At 40.8% G+C, this 22,378-nt stretch overlaps 1 protein-coding gene and 1 pseudogene across 1 annotated transcript in view; one reads left to right on the top strand and one right to left on the bottom strand.

The window, feature by feature from the left end:
• Nucleotides 1-22,378, top strand: part of FRS2 (fibroblast growth factor receptor substrate 2) — a gene marked incomplete in the record, with an annotated part of 308,264 nt that overhangs the window by 15,721 nt on the left and 270,165 nt on the right.
• LOC128664387 (elongation factor 1-alpha-like) lies at nt 1,525-2,662 on the bottom strand (annotated as a pseudogene).

Raw genomic sequence — 22,378 nt, 5'->3', positions numbered from 1 at the left:
TCTAACTGTGAAAAACTGTCAAAATGCACTGAGATATGAGACCTCCTTCAATGGTTTAAAAAATCAGTTAGAGACAATCTAGGTTATGCTTTTAAAAAAGAATACTAAGGGAACAAAACAAATTTGCTGTATCATGAAAGTTTAATTTTGACTAGACTGTTTAACTAGTTCCCTTTAAATGAATATTCATTCAACTATTATTTCCAATGGGAAGAGGAGGAGGAGGGGGGGGGGAATCCAGCTTTTCATTCCATGTTAATTTTAAAGGACAATAAACAACTTGAGATTTTCAAATAAAATGTTGTGTGTAATGCATTATACTTTCATTATTTATTTTGCCCACTTTGTATGTAATTTAGTTCTGAAAATTAAGCATGTCAAAACTTAAAATGCACCCTGCTGACTTTTCAAGGCTAACTCTGCTACATATCTCCCTAATTGGCTTTATCAGATAACTGCAAAATATACTTTATACTAACTTTGACAGTGACTAACCTTGTCTGTGGACTAAAGTTTAGTCTGGCTCCTCCAAATTATGCAAATGGAGGGTAAAGTTTGGCCACTAAAACATTATTGCAGTAAAAAGGATGTGAGTTTGTTTAAAAAAAAATATATAAAAAAATGTTAAAACTTGGCTGATATGTTACTCTATAGCAACACAACAGAAATGTCTTGTAATTACAATGGGCCAGATTACAATTGGAGCACTAAATATTGATTGCATGCTAATGTGAGCTCAGGGGTCAAGTTGAGCGGGAACGCATGGGAACAGAGTTCCTCCTACAAAAATGGTGCAGGAACTAAGTTCCCTCTGGGCAGAGAACAGAAACTCTTCAGTAAACACTGCTGGTGTGAGGAGCACAGTCTGGTTAGAGGGATAGTGAGAGCCTTTAGTAATGGGCAGTAACACTTTCTACAATACACTAAATTCAAAGCTGTCAGTGGTCCTGCTGTGTGATAACCCCGCACTGGTGCTTACATTTCTGTGTGGCTTGCTCTGGGGTTATTTAGCTCCCCTCAGTAGAAATAGGACTATTCCACCTTAAGTGGGTGAGGCTCTGTGACAGAGGAGGAGTCTCGGACCCAAAGGAAACCATTCAACCCTTCATTTGCTTTCATTAACCAAAGTGTATAGATTATATACCTATAAATACATCGTGTGTGTGTGTGTATATAAAACAATATTAATTGTGAGAGGGGTGGAAGTCCCCCCCCCCCCCTTCAAATTCAGAGTTTATTTTCTTCAATGAAAATACAATATTCTCAGTTATACACATTTGTGTTTCATTCACTAGAATCCTGTCAAGTTAAATTAAAAGCACTCAACTGAAATTCAGTTCCATGTTCACTTGTATACTTAGTCTCCTTCTGGAATATTAAAGCATTAATAAAAGCAAAATTAAAATATTGTAAATCAAAATAAATAAAAAGAAAGTGTGGGATTCTTTTTGCATCTCTTTACAAGTCTGTCACAAGTACAGGTTTTTGTACTTGCTGTCTTCTAGCCGCACTTCCAAGTTTTAGTTACACAGATTTGATGACACCGACAGCAACAGTTTGCTTCAAGTCCCTGGCAGCAAATCTTCCTAAAGGTTGGTAGTCGCAGAATCGTTCTACACAGGTTTTATAGGACTAAGTTTTATTATTGCTGCATCTCCAGATTTTAGCATAGCCGGATTATCCTTAATTGGCGAGTAGCTAGCCTTAATAAATCCTGGGTGGTTCAGAATGATCACCTGAGCAATAAAGTTTGACACATCAGTAGATGCGTCACTCGTAGAATTCCCAGCGACATTACCGTGTTTTAGACTTTTCACAGCAATGTTCTTCACGTTAAACCCTATATTATATCCTGGGAAAGCAGTCTGCACTGGCTCATGGTGGATCTGTATGGATTTAACTTCTGCAGTGAAGTTTGAGGGTGCAAAGGAAAGAGTCATCCCAGGTTTTAGGATCCCAGTTTCAACTTTACCAACAGGCACTGTGCCAATTCCACCTATTTTGTAGACACCTTGCAATGGTAACCTCAAGGGTTTGTTGGCTGGATGCACCGGTGGGACAAGGGTGTCTAAAACCTCTAGGAGAGACTGACCTTTAGCAAAGCCATCTTTCTTTTACAAGATATGACGAGTCCACGGATTTCATCCTTACTTATGGGATTACGCCTCCTGGTCAGCAGGAAGTGGCAAAAAGCACCACAGCAGAGCTGTATATATAGCTTCTTCCTTCCCTCCCACTCCAGTCATTCTCTTTGCCTGTGTTAGTGATAGGAAGAGGTAAAGTGAGGTGTTAGTTTAGATTCTTCAATCAAGAAGTTTTTTATTTTAAAATGGTGCCAGTGAGTACTATTTTTCTCAGGGAGAAATCGTCAGTCTCTTATTCCTAAGAGGAGTGGAGACATCTTATTTTTCTGCCCTGATGATGATGATCTTAGCAAACATTATCTAAGATCCTGCTGGTTTCCACAGAGCAGTTGAAGGTAGTTTAAAGAAATATCTTCAGTGGGGAGAACCGTGTCATGCTACAAGCAGCATTGAGGTATGTTCAGTCATTTGTTTCTGGGGAGACTTGATACATCAGAACAGGCTGACATTATTCCCTATCTGGGGAGGGGTAATCAGTATGCACTATATTATGGAAATGGTGTACTTGGAATTCCCATTTATATTGATTACTTATCAGTATGTTTCACTTATGTGTATTCAGTGTGGGCTGACGCTGGGTGTCAGGATTTAAGTCTTGCCGTATCCTGTAAGGCAAGGAATTTATTTTTAAGAACCTCAACTGCTGAGTTAAAAGAAATAAACTTAAAATACTATGTGTGTTGTTCAAAGAATACTGGGATTTATCATTAATTACTATCAGAGTAAAAGATAGTCCCAGACATCATAGTTCAGTTATTAGCAGGGGTTAATGGTGATTACACTACAGCTGCCACCTGTGAGTAAACACTAAACAATTGCAGCAGTGTAACACATAGAAACCCCAGTATGGATACATAGAAAAATATAATTACAAACTAGTTTGGAATTTCAGTAGTACAGGCAATAAAAAGAGATCAGGCAAAAAGCTAAATAATAAGTAACTAACTTTAGTGAGTATTTTAAGATAGCTAGTTAAAGTTGGCTCAGATAGATTTAGCAATTGCAAATATATATGATAAACAAGAGTCTGGTATGCTCATATATGATTTGAGTCACAGGAGAGTGAATGTTAAGAGCAGGTCTTACTTGAGAAATTATTAGAGGGTCCGCAGGAATTAGGAGCTTGCAAGTCCTGGCAGTCTGGGAGACAGTGCAGCTGAACTGTGTGTTGCTGCTGTGTGAAGCAGGATGGCGTGTGACGTCACAGCTCTGTGAAATCCGGAACTGACAGGCAAAAGAGGCAGACACAGTTTGCAGAGAAGATAGGCTTGGCTGTAGCAGTCCTATAGCATAAGACTCCAATACTAAGCAACTAGGAGAGTGTGATAAGGAGTTATATAGGGCTGAAGCAGGATAGACACTCCCATATTTAAAGGGACATGACATGACACCCCCCTCAAGGAGCAGCTCCGCGGCTCATGGATGCGGGCGATCAGGATTCCGCTGATGGAACCTAGAGATCAACCGGGGAGCAGAAATGTTAGCTGCGGGTTCCCAGGAATCTTCGTCAGGAGAATACCCCTTCCACCTGACAAGGTATTGAAGAGTACCTCTCATCTGTCTGGAGTCCAATATGTCTTGGACCTCGTATTCTGTATCAGGGTCCACAGTTACTGGAGTAAGTGATACTTGGTCAGGAGGTGATCTAAGGGCTCGATACGGTTTCAGTAAGGAAACATGGAAGGTAGGGTGTACACGTATTGTAGGTGGTAACCTTAATCTCATAGCGTTCTCATTTATGATGCGATCTATTGGATACGGCCCAACGTAGAGGACCGACAATTTCTTAGAAGGAGTGGTTAACTTCAGATGTTTCGTGGAGAGCCAAACTAGATCCCCAACGGAATACTTTGGTGCAGGAGTTCTCCTCTTGTCATAATGTAGCTTGTGTATTCGCTTAGCATCATCAATAGCAGAGCGGACAGATGAGAAATTAGTTGCAATGTCATTAGTAGTCTGTGTGACAGATGGAGATGAAGAGTAGATGTCAGGTAGAAGATGGAAAGTGGGATGGAATCCATAATTAACAAAAAACGGAGTGAGCTTGGTAGTAGAGTGTACTGTGTTGTTATAAGTAAACTCTGCGTAAGGAAGAAAAGATGACCATTTATGTTGCTGATCACAACAGAATCCTCTGAGAAACTGCTCCAACCATTGGTTGCATCTCTCGGTCTGCCCATTTGTCTGAGGGTGGTAAGCTGTAGACAATCTTTTCTCTATTTGAAAAGCCTTGCAGAATTCCAGCCAAAACTTACTTGTGAATTGGGTTCCCCGATCTGTTAGAATAGTCTTAGGTAATCCATGATGTTTAAAAACATGAGTGAGCAGTAATTGTAAGGTTTCTGCAGCAGTGGGTAACTTCCGATATGGTATAAAATGACACATCTTACTGAACAAGTCTACCACAACAAGGATTGTGGTATCAGTTCCTGAGCGTGGTAAATCCACTATATAATCCAAGGCGATTTCTTCCCAAGGTCTACTTGGTGTTGCTACTGGCATAAGTAATCCATAGTGAGGCCGTTTGCTTCTTTTAGATAAGGTACAAACTCCACAGGAAGAGATATAATCTGAGATATCCTTATGCATTGTTGGCCACCAGAAAGATCTATTAGCTAAATCTTGTGTTTTACGAAGGCCCGTATGCCCTGCTAGAGGTGCATCATGTATAGCGTGTAAAACCAACTGCCTGGTGGATGGGGGAATATATAACTTGTCTTGATGATAATGTAAACCATCTGAGCCCCGTTGCATAACAGTTAGTGGTTTAGTAATATCTTTCTCTTGTTCTTCCTTAAGGAATGATGTGGAATCAAATGAAAAGGCAATGAACTTTTCTGTTGGAATGACAGTATCCTTACTAAGTAGGTTTGGTGGTTTCTTGTATTGTCTTGATAAGGCATCAGCCTTGCCATTCCGTGAGGAGGGTCTGTATGTGATAAGAAAATTGAACCTGGAAAAATATAAATTCCACCTTACTTGTCGTGCGGTGAGAGTCTTGGTGGATTGGAGGAATTGAAGGTTTCGGTGATCCGTGAAAATAATGATAGGCAGAATGGTACCTTCCAACAAGTGTCGCCAATGTTCAAGGGAGACCTTGATTGCCAACAGCTCTTTATCCCCAATGGGGTAATGTATTTCAGATGGAGTCATGATACGAGAGTAGAAGGCAACTGGATGTAACGGTTTCTTGAGAGAGAGTCTCTGTGATAGAATGGCGCCCACAGCATAATCCGAGGCATCGACCTCTAATATATATTGTAGTTCAGGATCTGGTATACTAAGAATAGGTGCAGAGGTAAACTGTGCTTTAAACAATTCAAAAGTCTTTTGACTATCTGGGGTCCAACGAAATGGAACATTTGCTTTAGTGAGGTTTGTTAATGGTCTTGATAAGGAGGCAAAATTTTTGATGAATTTCCGGTAGAAATTGGCGAACCCCATGAATCTTTGAATGTCTTTTTTACATTCAGGGGTAGGCCAATTCTTAACAGCATCTATCTTGTTATCCTCCATGCTAATGCCCGAAGCACTGATGCAATAACCAAGGAAAGTTATGCTATTGGAGTTGAAGATGCACTTCTCAGCCTTGGCATATAAGGAGTTGCTTCTCAATCTGCTAAGGACTTGTCTGACATGTGATATATGTTCAGGTAGGGTCTTGGAATAGATTAATATGTCATCCAAGTAAATAACAAGATAGACATCCAGGATATCCTTAAAGATATCATTTATCAAATACTGGAATGTCGCGGGAGCATTACAGAGTCCGAATGGCATGACGGTGTATTCAAACAACCCGTAACGGGTGCGGAACGCCGTCAGCCATTCGTCTCCAGATCTTACTCGAATTAAATTATAGGCTCCTCTAAGGTCAAGCTTGGTAAAGAATTTAGCTCCCTGTAGTCTCTCAATAAGCTCCGGAATCAGTGGGAGAGGATAACGATTCTTTACTGTCCTTTTATTTAGTTGTCTATAATCGATTATTGGGCGTAAAGATCCGTCTTTGTTTTTTACAAAGAACATCCCCGCACCTGCTGGGGATGTAGAAGGACGGATAAAGCCTTTCCTTAGGTTATCATCAAGGTATGTTTTCAAGTGGTCTAGTTCAGGTTTTGACAATGGAAAGATGTGTCCATAAGGGATATCTGATCCTGGGAGGAGCTCAATAGGACAGTCATACTTCCTATGTGGAGGAAGTTTTTCTGACTCTTTTTTACTAAAAACGTCATTGAAGTCAGCATATTCTTGAGGTATGTCTAATTCTAAAGGTTTCTCTATAGTATGCAGTATGAGTGGTGGGAAACAAGTTGTCTTACAGTAGTGAGAGTTAAAACAAATGGAGAATGGTGACCAGACTATACAGGGGTTGTGTAGTGATAGCCAGTTTAACCCTAGAATGATGGGTACAATGGGGGATGAAATGACATCAAAAGTTTGAAATTCCCTATGATGGTCTTGTGTCACTACAAGTAAAGGTACAGTTTCATACATTACGGGGCCTGAGGCCATATTATTACCATCAATAACTCGCAAATACACAGGAGTCTGCTTTTTCACCAAAGGTATTTTATTATCCTTAGTATATTGTACATCAATATAGTTTGCAGTTGCTCCTGAATCAATGATTCCACTGGCGTTGAGGCGACATTGGTCCCACTGTAAAAGAAGTGGGAATTTATGGTAGGTTGTAGCAGAGGTATAACTACCTAAACATTCAGTATGTGACATTGTCTTACCACGGCTCTGTCGCTGAAGCGCAGGACAGTCCTTAACCCCATGGTCCTCTGCTGCACAATACATGCAGAGATTTTGACTGCGGCGTCTTAGTTTCTCCTGTGCTGTAAGCGGTCCTTTCACAAACCCAATGTCCATAGGCTCAGTGGGGGGCTTTATTGGTGGTATGTGTGCAGGGGTGTGGGTATGACGTTTTTGAGTGGTGTCCTGGTAAGACCTTTCCTGTTGCCTTTCCCTAAGGCGTCTATCAATAGTGATACTGAGATTTATTAATTCTTCTAAGGTGGGGGGAAGGTCAACTCGAGATAACTCATCTTTAATACCTTCAGACAAGCCTAGTCGGAATTGATTCCTTAGAGAAAGGTTATTCCATTGGCTATCTTTTGCCCATTTCTTAAATTCAGTGATATACTCCTCTACATATCTTTTCTTTTGCTTCAATGACCTCATAGCATTTTCGGCAGTCATTTGTTTATATGGATCATCATACAACTGGGCTAAGGCGGTAAAGAAAGCATCTAATGAATTGAGTATGTTATCATTTGTTTCAAAAAAACTGTTTGCCCAGCTCCTGGGCTCACCTCTAAGAAAAGATATGGTTGTTAGAACCTTTACTCTATCTGTGGGATATGTCTGTGGTTTTAGGGTAAACAAGAAAACATGCATTTCTAAAATCTCTGAATTGTGTTCTATCACCTTTAAATAATTCAGGGAGACTGACTTGTGGTTCTATAGCATGAATTTTTGTTTCTACAATATCTTTTATATAAGCTTTTAAATTATCATTTTCTGCCTTTAGGGTATTTAACCCATCAGTGAGTAAATCTACCCTATGACTAAGGGTTTGCATGTGTGCAGTTAACTCAGCTGGGTCCATGTTTATTTTTCTGGCTTAGTATTCTGTCAGGATTTAAGTCTTGCCGTATCCTGTAAGGCAAGGAATTTATTTTTAAGAACCTCAACTGCTGAGTTAAAAGAAATAAACTTAAAATACTATGTGTGTTGTTCAAAGAATACTGGGATTTATCATTAATTACTATCAGAGTAAAAGATAGTCCCAGACATCATAGTTCAGTTATTAGCAGGGGTTAATGGTGATTACACTACAGCTGCCACCTGTGAGTAAACACTAAACAATTGCAGCAGTGTAACACATAGAAACCCCAGTATGGATACATAGAAAAATATAATTACAAACTAGTTTGGAATTTCAGTAGTACAGGCAATAAAAAGAGATCAGGCAAAAAGCTAAATAATAAGTAACTAACTTTAGTGAGTATTTTAAGATAGCTAGTTAAAGTTGGCTCAGATAGATTTAGCAATTGCAAATATATATGATAAACAAGAGTCTGGTATGCTCATATATGATTTGAGTCACAGGAGAGTGAATGTTAAGAGCAGGTCTTACTTGAGAAATTATTAGAGGGTCCGCAGGAATTAGGAGCTTGCAAGTCCTGGCAGTCTGGGAGACAGTGCAGCTGAACTGTGTGTTGCTGCTGTGTGAAGCAGGATGGCGTGTGACGTCACAGCTCTGTGAAATCCGGAACTGACAGGCAAAAGAGGCAGACACAGTTTGCAGAGAAGATAGGCTTGGCTGTAGCAGTCCTATAGCATAAGACTCCAATACTAAGCAACTAGGAGAGTGTGATAAGGAGTTATATAGGGCTGAAGCAGGATAGACACTCCCATATTTAAAGGGACATGACACTGGGAGATGCGGTTTGCTGCCTAAGGGCTATCGTTGTTATATCACTATAGCTGGCATGAGAGAGTGCAGTTTTTAATGAAGTTGAGCTTTATTATTCAAGTGTATGTATAGAGGGGCACATGGCTTTTAACTTTTTATGTTGGAAAATCGACATGTTGTTTTACTTTCCCATGCGGGTCTCGGTACGGCTCGAGTTACGGCCATGGTGGCCGGGGCCTAATTTCGCGCGCTCAGCCGCGCAGTACTCATCCGGATCGGCAGTAAGGTCCTGGGCTCTGGTGGGGCCTAAGTTGTTTTTGTACACAAAGGAAGAGACTTAGGAGCGCTTCTTAAACAGAATCAGTGGGATCTGGGGGCATTTAGGCGCCGCAGCAGAGCTGTAGCGAGGTGCAGGGGCCTGGAGTGATCAAAATTGATAAAAATTGATAAAACTGATAAATTTGATATATAACAAGCGGTGCAATATTGTTAAGCTAAGTTGGGCACATAAGGGCATTTTTTATTGCCGCAGATGTTGTTTTGACTAACAATTTTTTTTGCACTTTTATTATTTAAAGGCGCTGTACGCTTTTTTAGTTCAGTTTTTGAGTATATGTTTTGACTTCAGAGTTCAATATATCAAGTAAAGAACGACTATTATTGCTATTGCTAGTCTAACATGTCTGATCTTGAGGAAACAACTTGTTCTATGTGTTTAGATGCCATTGTGGAACCCCCTCTTACTTTTTGTCCCTCATGTACTGAAAGGGCCTTACAATGTAAAGAGCAGATTTTCTTTAAGGAAAGTGTGTCTAGGGATGCTTCTCAGTCTGATGAGAATCAGGGTATGCCGCTACTTTCTCCCCAAGCGTCACAACCTTTAACGCCCACCCAAGCGACGCCGGGTTCTTCAACCGCGTCTACTTCATTTACTCTGCAGGATATGGCTGCAGTTATGTCATCTACCCTTACAGAGCTTTTATCTAAGTTGCCAGTGTTACAGGACAAACGCAGCAGGACAGAAGTCAATTTGAATACTGCGACCTCTGATGCTTTGTTGGTTATTTCCGATGTACCCTCACAGGGATCTGAATTGGGGGTCAGGGAACTTCTGTCTGAGGACGAACTTTCCAATTCGAGAAGTGTATTACCTCAGACGGACTCGGACGTCATGTCCTTTAGATTTAAGCTTGAACACCTCCGCCTGTTACTTCGGGAGGTTTTAGCGACTCTGGATGACTGTGACTCTATTGTGGTACCACCAGAGAAATTGTGTAAGATGGACAAATACTTAGAGATGCCTGCTTACTCTGATATTTTTCAGTTTCCTAAGAGAATCTCGGAAATTAATACGCGGAAATGGGGAAAGACCGGGTATCCCGTTCTCCCCTTCTAATTTTAAGAAAATGTATCCCATATCTGACACTGTTCGGGACTCTTGGCAAACAGTCCCTAAGGTGGAGGGAGCTATATCTACCCTGGCTAAGCGTACAACTATTCCTATTGAGGACAGTTGTGCTTTCAATGACCCTATAGATATGAAATTGGAGGGTCTTCTAAAAAAGTTATTTATTCATCAGGGTTTCCTTTTACAACCGACGGCCTGCATTGTACCAGTTACCACTGCGGCGGCCTTCTGGTTTGACGCCTTAGAAGAGTCTCTTAAGACTGAGACTCCTTTAGCGGAAATTTTAGATAGAATTAAGGCTCTTAAGCTGGCTAATTCTTTTATTACGGATGCCGCCTTTCAGATTGCCAAATTGGCGGCTAAGAATGCCGGATTTGCCATTTTAGCGCGTAGAGCGTTATGGTTAAAATCTTGGTCTGCTGATGTGTCATCTAAGTCGAAGCTTTTGGCTATTTCTTTCAAAGGAAAAACCCTATTCGGGCCTGACTTGAAAGAAATCATTTCTGACTATACGGGAGGTAAGGGTCATCTCCTACCTCAGGATAGAACAGCTAAACTAAGGGGTAAACAAAATAAATTTTCGTTCCTTTCGGAACTTCAAAGGAGTCCCCTCTTCTTCCTCTTCTTCTAAACAGGAAGGGAATTTTGCTCAGGCCAAGTCCGTCTGTAGACCCAACCAGGCTTGGAACAATGGTAAACAACCCAAGAAGCCCGCTGCTGCTACCAAGACAGCATGAAGGGGCGGCCCCCGATCCGGGACCCGATCTTGTAGGGGGCAGACTTTCTCTCTTTGCCCAGGCTTGGGCAAGAGATGTTCAGGACCCCTGGACACTGGAAATCGTGTCCCAAGGGTATCAACTGGAATTCAAAAATTCTCTCCCAAGGGGGAGGTTTCTTCTTTCACGATTGTCTGTAGACAAGATAAAAAGAGAGGCGTTCTTATGTTGTGTAAAAGACCTCTACTATGGGAGTAATTTGTCCCGTTCCAATACTGGAACAGGGGCAGGGGTTTTACTCAAATCTTTTCGTGGTCCCCAAAAAAGAGGGCACGTTTCGATCTATTTTAGATCTAAAGAGTCTAAACAAATTTCTCAGAGTCCCATCCTTCAAGATGGAGACTATTCGAACAATTCTGCCATTGATTCAGGAGGGTCAATATATGACTACCGTGGAATTGAAGGATGCATATCTTCATATTCCTATCCACAAGGATCATCACCAGTTCCTAAGGTTTTCCTTCCTGGACAAACATTTTCAGTTTGTGGCTCTTCCCTTCGGGGTGGCCACAGCACCCAGGATCTTCACGAAGGTTCTAGGGTCACTTCTGGCGTTTCTCAGGCCGCGAGGCATTGCAGTGGCACCTTATCTGGATGATATTCTGATCCAGGCGTCGTCTTACCAACTGACAAAATCTCATACAGACATGGTTCTGTCCTTTTTGAGGACTCACGGGTGGAAGGTGAATCTAGAAAAGAGTTCATTACTTCCACAGACAAGGGTTCCCTTCTTGGGAACTCTAATAGATTCCATATCTATGAAAATTTTCTTGACGGAGGTCAGAAAGTTAAAGATTCTGAATACATGCCGAGCACTTCAGTCCAATTCTCAGCCATCAGTGGCTCAGTGCATGGAGGTAATTGGATTGATGGTGGCGGCAATGGACATCTTTCCGTTTGCTCGTTTTCATCTCAGACCGCTACAACTGAGCATGCTCAGGCAGTGGAATGGAGATTATGCAAATTTGTCTCCTCAGATAGATCTGGATCAGGAGACAAGAGACTCTTCTTTGGTGGTTGTTGCTGGATCATCAATGCGCTTCAGGCTTGGCCTCAGTTGGCTTAGGCCAAATTCATCCGTTTTCAGTCGGACAACATTACGACTGTGGCTTACATCGATCATCAGGGAGGAAGAAGGAGTTCCTTAGCGATGACTGAAGTATCCAAGATAATTCGATGGGCAGAGGCTCACTCTTGTTATCTGTCAGCAATCTACATCCCAGGAGTGGACAACTGAGAAGCGGACTTTTTAAGCAGACGTTTCATCCGGGGGAGTGGGAACTCCATCCGGAGGTCTTTGCCACTCTGATTCTCAGATGGGGCAGACTGGAATTGGATCTGATGGCGTCTCGTCAGAATGCCAAGCTCCCAAGATACGGATCCAGGTCAAGGGATCCTCAGGCCTAACTGATAGATGCCTTGGTCGTTCAACCTAGCTTATGTGTTTCCACCGTTTGCTCTCCTTCCCTGAGTGATCAAACAGGAGAGGGCTTTGGTAATTCTAATTGCGCCTGTGTGGCCTCGCAGGACTTGGTATGCCGATCTAGTGGACATGTCCTCTCTGCCGCCGTGGAAGCTTCCATTGAGGCAGGACCTTCTCATTCAGGGGCCCTTCCAACATCCGAATCTAGTTTCTCTGCAGCTGACTGCTTGGAGATTGAACACTTGATTTTATCTAAGTGGGGGTTCTCTGATTCGGTCATTGATACTTTCAGGCACGTAAGCCTAGAAAGATCTACCATAAGATATGGCGTAAATATCTTTATTGGTGCGAATCCAAGGGCTACTCATGGAGTAGAGTTAGGATTCCCAGGATTTTATCTTTTCTCCAAGAAGGATTAGAGAAGGGGTTATCAGCAAGTTCCTTAAAGGGACACATTTCTGCTTTGTCGATTTTACTACACAAGCGTTTGGCAGATGTTCCAGACGTTCAGTCTTTTTGTCAGGCTCTGACCAGAATCAAGCCTGTGTTTAGACCAATTGCTCCACCCTGGAGTTTGAATTTATTTCTTAATGTTCTTCAAGGGGTTCCGTTTGAACCCATGTATTCCATAGATATTAAGTTGTTATCTTGGAAGGTTTTATTTTTGGTTGCTATTTCTGCTGCTCATAGTTTCCGAGCTTTCAGCGTTACAATGTGACTCTCCTTATCTTTTTTTTTCATTCTGATAAGGTGGTTTTACGTACCAAACCTGGTTTTCTTCCTAAGGTTGTTTCTAATAAGAATATTAATCAGGAAATTGTTGTTCCTTCATTGTGTCCTAATCCTTCTTCTAAGAAGGAGCATATGTTGCATAACTTGGACGTGGTCCGTGCCCTGAAGTTTTACTTGCAGGCGACTAAAGAATTTCCTAAATCATCTTCTTTATTTATTTATTCTTTTTTCTGGAAAGCGTAGGGGTCAGAAAGCTATGGCTACCTCTTTGTTTTTGCCTGAAGAGTATCATCCATCTGGCATATGAGACTTCTGAACAGCAGCCTCATATGCCAGTCCCCAATGCAGAGTCCAGGCTGTCCTGAGCAATCAGGACAGTGATATATGGTGTCCCTTCTTAGTACAGACTCTGCATTTTTTTTTTTGTGGTTTCTGCTTTGCGGCAGTAGGGGGGATTTTAAAAATAAAATGGGTAGCCCCTACTCTGCTCTCTCCCATCACTGCCCGGGGAGCAGGTGCATCATGGTACAAAATCCCTGAAATGATCTGGAGCTGAAACTGTAAAAAAAAAAAAGTCTGTTTTATTCCGGAGTTTACTTTTTTGAACAACAAAAAAGCATTGTGGGTTACAATCTGCATTAGGTAAATTGCAACCTTTTTGGGTAGTAGATTCAGGAGTAATTTGAGGAAGCACTTCTTTACAGAAAGAGTGATTGATTTATGGCATAAACTTCCTCAAGAGGTAGTAGCAACAAACACTGTGGGGGACTTTAAAAATGCATGGGACAAGCATAAGGCTATCCTACGAACTAGATAAGTTTATACTGTTAGGTAAGGTCGGGCAGACTTGCTGAGCCTATGGCTCTTATTTGCCGTCAATATCTATGTTTCTATGTACCAGGCCCTTGTCTTCCGCATAATTAGGTAGGGCTGCAGCAGCTGATCTGCCAGATTAACCACACCCATATGCCGGTTATAAGACTTGATGCACACTGTCTTCCAGGTGTTTAAGCCTCTGCAAACTTGGCAGAAAAGTGGGTAATCAGGGGGCGGATTTTATACAGCCTGTCAAATTGGGGATGCTCCCTAGGGGGGCACAGGCTGTTGTTGCTGAAGTGCATGAAATGCAGAATCATTTCATGCCTCAATATAATCTGGGAGAAAATGGGGGTAGAGCAGATGGGGCTACTGCTCCAGTAGGAGCGAACAGAGGGTTTCTTTATGATACCCATCAGCATAGTCAATGCCCAGAATTTTTTCAAATTCTGGCGCATTGATTGGGGGCCCATTGCTGCTTTACCAAATATGTTTCAGGCTTTGCACTGATGGGCATATAAATTAGTTTGGGTGACAATGTTCCCCTATACATCATCGCCCAGAAACACCTCCATAAACTGTTGGGGGCTAAAGCCTGCCGCATCTTTATTTATGCCAGGATTTGCTGTGAAGGGTGGGATATCTGGCCTCTGGAGATGAGGCGCTACCCACTCTTCAGCGGCAATGACAGCAACACACCTCCTTCTGGCAGGTGGGCTAGCAGCCACAGATACATCACTATCAGTTGAGACTGCATCTAATGATGTATCTGAGCATATGGCAGGGTTAAAATTGGGGTCTGAGTTGGACATAGAGGCATCTGACTCCTCAGCACTGTTTTCTGTGACATTATTGTATCTGTCACAGAAAAGCAAATTAAATTAAATGGCTCTGAAAAGAGACTTTGGGTTCTTAAAAAATTACAACAAAAAAATTAACCCCTAAAAATGCACAGATGGCAAAACAAAACAGCTATGCTACTGCCAGTGATTTATAGCGATCACTGGCAAGCTAGGGGTTAATGGCTCTGTAAATTAAAGGGACAGTCTAGTCCAAAATAAACTTTCATGATTCAGATAGAGAATGTAATTTTAAACAATTTTCCAATTTACTTTTATCACCAATTTTGCTTTTTTCTCTTGGTATTCTTAGTTAAAACCTAAACCTAGGAGGGTCATATGCTAATTTCTAAGCCCTTGAAGTCCGCCTCTTCTCTCAGGGCATTTTGACAGTGTTTCACCACTAGAGGGTGTTAGTTTATGTGTGTCATTTAGATAACACTGTGCTCAAACGTGAAGTTCCAGTGAGCCAGTTTTGATTGGCTAAAATGCAAGTCTGTCAAAAGAACTGAAATAAGGGGGCAGTTTGCAGAGGTGTAGATACAGGATAATCACTGAGGTAAAAAGTGTATTTATATAACTGTGTTAGTTATGCAAAACTAGGGTATGGGTAATAAAGTGATTATCTATCTTTTTAAACAATAAAAATTCTAGTGTAGACTGTCCCTTTAAATTAACTAAATGGCTTTGAAAAGAGCCTTTGTTTTTTTTTTTTAAAATTACAACAAAAATTAACCCCTAAAAAAATGCACAGACAGCAAAAAAAGTGCAGCTATTCTACTGCCAGTGATTTATAATGATCACTGGCAAGCTAGCAGTTAAGAGCCTTTGGTTCTCTAATTTTTAACAAAGAAAATAAATAAATCTCTCTCTGCTAAACACAGGTCTCACTCACACTCACACACACTCTCTCTCACAAAATCGCAAGTCAGGAGAGGGAGGGAGATTCACACCGATCAGAGTCAATATTTACAAATATTGACATGATCAGGCAAATGGGATATTTTATTATGATTTTTTTTTTTTTTGGTGTAAGGCTCAGATTGGGTGACCCTAACTTGTCCCTATGATGAGGCAGGCTAGGGACACTCCCAGAGGCCCCATGATGCACTGGGCATCGCCATCTTGGAAGCCTCGTGTGGGGGGGGCTATATAGGGTTTTTTATTTTATTTATTTACGTTTTTTTTTTAATTTTATAACCAACTGCTTCGACCCACGGAGGCACTTAGCACACAAGCAGAGCATTGGATGCGTGTCCGATCGCTTCCGATGCTCTGCTGCACTGCTAGGCTCTACGTGGAGCAAAACCGAAAGTGATCACTCATGGGAGAGAGATCAATCCAGTCCTGGCACTCGGGAACAGTATTGCAGGATGCCTCGACATCGAGGCATCGCTGCAATACTCAGTTTAGCCAACGACGTACGCCGTACGTCCTCAGGCGTTAACTGTATTTTTTGAGGACGTATGTCATCGGTCATTAAGGGGTTAAATTAACATGGAATGAAAAGCTGGCTCCCCCCTCTTCCCATTGGAAATAATAGTTGAATGAATATTCGTTTAAAGGGAACTAGTTAAAGGGACAGTCTAGTCAAAATTAAACTTTCATGATCCAGCAAATTTGTTTTGTTCTCTTAGTATTCTTTTTTTTTTTTTAAAGCTTAACCTAGGTAGTCTCTAACTGCTTTTTAAACCATTGAAGGCTGTCTCTTATCTCAGTGCATTTTGACAGTTTTTCACAGAGATACGAAGACAATGCTAGTTTATTTGTGTCTTATAGATAACTCCACGGAAGTGAGCACAATGTTATTTAGGAGTCAGCACTGATTGGATAAACCGCAAGTCTGTCAAAAGCACTGAGCTAAGGGGGCAGTCTGCTGAGGCTTATATACAAGGTAATCACAGCGGTAATAAGTGTATTAATAACAGTGTTGGTTATGCAAAACTGGGGAATAATAAAGGAATTATCTATCTTTAAACATAATATAAACTTTTAAGTATGCTGTCCCTTTAAAAAATATTCAGACTATTGAAAAAAGGACAGCTGTTTCTAGAAGACAAACATAAGTAGATAAGGAAAGACAGGATGGCACAAAGAAAGGGAAAGACACCGAAGGATATAGAGAGAGAAAAGGAAGAAAAGCTGCAAGAGGCAAAAGATGCAGAAACAGAGTTGGGGTAAAGAGAAGGAAGGGTAAAAAGATCTTGGGAAATATAGGAATAGGGAGTAAAATAGAGACACAGATAGAGAGGGAGACACTAATGAGCAGAGATACGAAGAAACAAAGCCAGAGAGAAATATACATGGAAGGACAGTTACAAGAGAGGGAAAGAGAAACACAATAGGAAAAGACAGAGAGAGGGTTCCAGGCTCCAAGTGCTTAAAGGGCAGCCAGATAACCACTTCATTGAAGTGACAGGATAACAGATATGAAGGCAAGATAAATGTTCCCAGACAGGCACACAGTTCTGAATAAAAGTTCTTGTTCTGGCTGCTGGTAAGATTAGGAAGAAGGTTGCAGGCTGCTGTGACAGCCTGGGCAGCTGCTTTCCCTTTCAATCAGTTTGCTCCATCACTGTAACACTTCCTGAATGAAATGTAGTCAGGTAGATGTAACAATCTGAGTGTAAAAACAATCTTCATAAAACAACTTGTTTTGTCGACAAAAAAAATTATGTTTACAAAACAAGTTAAAAAAATATTAAAAGTGCATGGCCTCTCTGGGCTTCCGTAAGAGTGGGAAAAGTAACCAATAAATTTAAAACATACCGAATACTTAAACACCTAAAATTTATATTTTTGTGTGAATAAGTGGAGAAAAAAAAACAATTTAATGCAAAATGGTGGTGGTATAGACACTCAGGATTGATATATATATATATATATATATATATATATATTTTATTATTATTATTATTATTATTATTATTATTATTATTATTATTATTATTATTATTATTATTATTTTTTTGTAAGTAGACAACCCAAGGTATTGATCTCGGCCCACTGCATATGAAATGCGATTTTTTTTATTATATATATATATATATATATATATATATATATATACATACACATACATTTTCTGTTAAAGGACCACTAAACACAAATTGTAAACTACATGATTTTGAACACTGCAGCTTTATTTTGTCAAATGAGTATATTTATGTTCATTTTACTGATTTACCTGTCCCCAGAACATACGAATCCCTGCTTACCAATCCAAAACCAATATTCAGATATAGCATGAACTCTGTTTACACATGTGCGGTTGAAAGAGACTGAGAAAGCCTGCCCTTACTCTTCCTTTTAATGTGGTTTAGTACTGATTTCAACTTAATTACTATTGCAAAGAATAATTCTATCATGCAAAACGGATAATCCACCTTTTACAAACCTGTGACTGCTGAGAATCTTGGGGCGGGGGGTGTGGAAGAGTGAAGTAAATAAAAGCTTGCATAAATTGCCTAAAAGTATTAACCAAAACGTCTCTGGGAGAAAAGGAAAAAAGCACATTTTTAATGTAATTTTACAGCAAAATAATGAATGTATATTGCAATAATGTTTCACTTGCAATAATGACACATTTTAAGCGTTGTTAAAATTTCAAGTTTAAAGGGACAGTACACTGTAAATAGTTTTTTATATGAATGTATTTTCAATGATTGTTATACCAGCTGCAGAGTATAACATTTATTAGAAATTGCATTTTTCGGTTTATTTGCGTATATGAAGTAGCTGGTTTTGTGCTTTCAATGGGTTGAGCTTCAGGTAATATCAGATCTCATTATGTTACCACTTTTATGTACACAGACCTGCTTCATTATCTTATATTTGTCTAGAAAACCAAAACTCAATACTTAAAGAGAACAATGGAAAATTATCATTTTATTACTTAACTATCATGCCTCCCACTGAGAGTGTAATCTATTCTGCTGGCTGTGTTTACTTAGGCTATTCAATAGAATATACTCCAGTATAGAAACTTTCAGTATAGGTTGGGATACCACAGGCTAAATCAGCTAATTCAAATGCCAAAATAGGGGTTAAGGAGCTACTATTTAAACAATTTAAAACACTCCTGCAAGTAAAATGAATCATTGGGAACAATTTAAAGGGGAGAACATTTTTGGGTGAACTGTCCCTTTAATGGTCCTTTTTAAAGGGACACAAGTGAAAAAAATAAACTTATGATTCAGAAAGAGCATAAGTTTTAAGACACTTTCCAATTTACTGCCATTATCAAATTTTGCACAGTCTTTTAATATGCACACTTTCTGTTGAGCAAGATCCTACTGAGCATGTGCACAAGCTCACAGCGTATACGTATACTAGTCTGGGATTGGCTGATGTCTGTCACGTGATACTTGGGGCCAGAAAATGGGAGAAAAATTATTTTTGGAAATTCAGAGTAGGTGTTTAAGTGAAGGTCAATTTTGATGAATTAGTGCCCGTTTTTTAATAATCCTATTAAAAACAAGGGCACTTTAATTAATCAAAAATTGACATTTCACTTCTTTTCTTCAAAAACTTACCTTTTAATCCTGGCAGCCGCTCCAGCGATTTCCCCCGGCCGGAGGAAGTGCTGGAGCGGCTGCCAGGATTAAAAAGTAAGTTTTTGAAGAAAACGTGGGAAATGTCAATTTTGATGAATTAAAGTGCTCTTGTTTTTAATAAGATTTTTAAAAACCGGGCACTAATTCATCAAAATTGACCTTCACTTTAAATAATTGTCTTTAATCTGCATTTGTTAACTACACACAAACTTTAGGTTTCTCACTGAAATTATTTTCATGCCGCTTGTGCAATCATGGCACAAATGTTTGTAAAAGCTTCTCTGGGATCCCCTTTGTTAAGAAATAGCAGACATGCATCGCTTTGCCTTTAGTTTTTTGGCATTCAGGAGGCTGCTAATTATAGCTGTGCACCACTCTTCGGAAATTTCCAGCAGAGAGAGGGGTTAATTAGTTAGCTGGTACGGGTAATAGTATTGTAATGTAGGTATCACCCTCCCACCTGTCCCTGATTCTTCCCAAATGGCTCTCACCCCCCTTTATACTTTTCGCCATCTTAGTTACTGCTAGTATGTTTTAGATCCACCTCCCTATTTATTTATTTATTTATTTATATAACCTTTTCTCTTGCAAGGTGTATCCAGTCCACGGATTCATCCTTTACTTGTGGGATATTCTCATTCCCTACAGGAAGTGGCAAAGAGAGCACACAGCAGAGCTGTCTATATAGCTCCCCCTCTAGCTCCACCCCCCAGTCATTCTCTTTGCCGGCTCTAAGCACTAGGGTCTCTCTACGGGAGGGTAAAGTGAATGTGGTGTTAGAATTCATCAGATTTCAGTCGGACAACATCACGACTGTAGCTTACATCAATCATCAGGGGGGAACAAAGAGTTCCCTAGCGATGAAGGAAGTAACCAAAATAATCAAGTGGGCGGAGGAACACTCCTGCCATCTATCAGCAATCCACATCCCAGGAGTAGACAACTGGGAGGCGAACTTTCTGAGTCGTCAGAATTTTCACCCGGGGGAGTGGGAACTCCACCCGGAGGTATTTGCCCAGCTTACTCAGCTATGGGGTATTCCAGAATTGGATCTGATGGCGTCCCGTCAGAACACCAAGCTTCCTCTCTACGGATCCAGGTCCCGGGACCCCAAGGCGGCATTGATAGATGCTCTAGCAGCGCCTTGGTCCTTCAATCTGGCTTATGTTTTCCTCTTCTACCTCGTCTGATCGCCAGAATCAAGCAGGAAAAGGCTTCGGTGATTTTGATAGCTCCTGCGTGGCCACGCAGGACTTGGTATGCAGATCTAGTGGACATGTCATCTGTCCCACCATGGACACTGCCAATGAGGCAGGACCTTCTAATACAGGGTCCGTTCAAGCATCTAAATCTAGTTTCTCTATGTCTGACTGCTTGGAGATTGAACACTTAATTCTATCAAAGCGTGGTTTCTCTGAGCCAGTTATAGATACTTTGATTCAGGCTAGAAAGCCTGTCACCAGGAAAATCTACCATAAGATATGGCGGAAATATCTTTGTTGGTGTGAATCCAAGGGTTACTCATGGAGTAAGATTAGGATTCCCAGGATGTTGTCTTTTCTCCAAGATGGATTGGAGAAAGGATTGTCGGCTAGTTCTTTAATGGGACAGATATCTGCTCTGTCTATCCTTTTACACAAGCGTCTGGCAGAAGTACCAGACGTTCAAGCGTTTGCACAGGCTTTAGTCAGAATCAAGCCTGTCTATAAACCCGTGGCTCCGCCATGGAGTCTAAATCTAGTTCTTTCAGTTCTTCAAGGGGTTCCGTTTGAACCTTTACATTCCATAGATATTAAGTTGTTATCTTGGAAAGTTTTGTTTTTGATAGCTATCTCTCCTGCTCGACGAGTCTCAGAATTATCTGCCTTACAGTGTGATTCACCTTACCTGGTGTTCCACGCAGATAAGGTAGTTTTGCGTACTAAACCTGGTTTTCTTCCTAAAGTGGTTGCTAACAAGAATATTAACCAGGAAGTTGTTGTTCCTTCTCTGTGTCCTAATCCTTCTTCGAAGAAGGAACGTCTGTTGCACAATCTTGATGTAGTTCGTGCTCTAAAGTTCTATTTGCAAGCAACTAAGGATTTCAGACAAACATCTTCCTTGTTTGTTATCTATTCTGGTAAGAGGAGAGGTCAGAAAGCGACTGCTACCTCTCTTTCCTTTTGGCTGAAAAGCATCATCTGTTTGGCCTATGAGACTGCTGGCCAGCAGCCTCCTGAAAGAATTACTGCTCATTCTACCAGAGCAGTGGCTTCCACATGGGCTTTCAAGAATGAGGCTTCTTTTGAACAGATTTGTAAGGCAGCGACTTGGTCTTCACTGCATACTTTTGCCAAATTTTACAAATTCGATACTTTTGCTTCTTCGGAGACTATTTTTGGGAGAAAGGTTTTGCAAGCAGTGGTGCCTTCCGTTTACGGTACCTGTCTTGTTCCCTCCCTTCATCCGTGTCCTAAAGCTTTGGTATTGGTATCCCACAAGTAAAGGATGAATCCGTGGACTGGATACACCTTGCAAGAGAAAACAAAATTTATGCTTACCTGATAAATTACTTTCTCTTGCGGTGTATCCAGTCCACGGCCCGCCCTGGCATTTAAGTCAGGTAAATTTTTTTTGTTTAAACTACAGTCACCACATCACCCTATGGTTTCTCCTTTTTCTTCCTAACCTTTGGTCGAATGACTGGGGGGTGGAGCTAGAGGGGGAGCTATATGGACAGCTCTGCTGTGTGCTCTCTTTGCCACTTCCTGTAGGGAATGAGAATATCCCACAAGTAAAGGATGAATCCGTAGACTGGATACACCGCAAGAGAGAGTAATTTATCAGGTAAGCATAAATTCTGTTTTCCCGCTGTTAGGATGTTCTATGCCTTCCTAACTGCACTCTGCTTTAGCGCCGTTAGGGCGGCATGGAACGTTCTAACGACTTGGCCATCCTAAATCAATAGCTATATGGTAACGTGGGCTGCGGGGCATGCCTAGCATCATAGACACCCCCTCCCCCATGACCTGATCCCATCATTGAAGTCACGCAATCGCATGAACATTTACTTGATTTAAATTTTTACTAATTTTTTTTTACATCAGAACTTTATGATGTAGACAAATAAGTCATGGCAGGGAGGGGTTAAATTAATTTTATTTATATTGTATTTTTTAGCAGTGTAGGATCCTCCCTTACCCTCCCACCTTCCATATACCTTTAAACAACTCTCTACCCCTCCCCCCTCATGATGTTCTCTGCCATCTTAGAAACTGTGT

Source organism: Bombina bombina, chromosome 6 (genome assembly GCF_027579735.1).
Source record: "Bombina bombina isolate aBomBom1 chromosome 6, aBomBom1.pri, whole genome shotgun sequence".
NCBI lineage: Eukaryota > Metazoa > Chordata > Amphibia > Anura > Bombinatoridae > Bombina > Bombina bombina.
The sequence above is the reverse complement of the archived record's forward strand: the minus strand, read 5'-3'. Positions and strand labels throughout refer to the sequence as shown.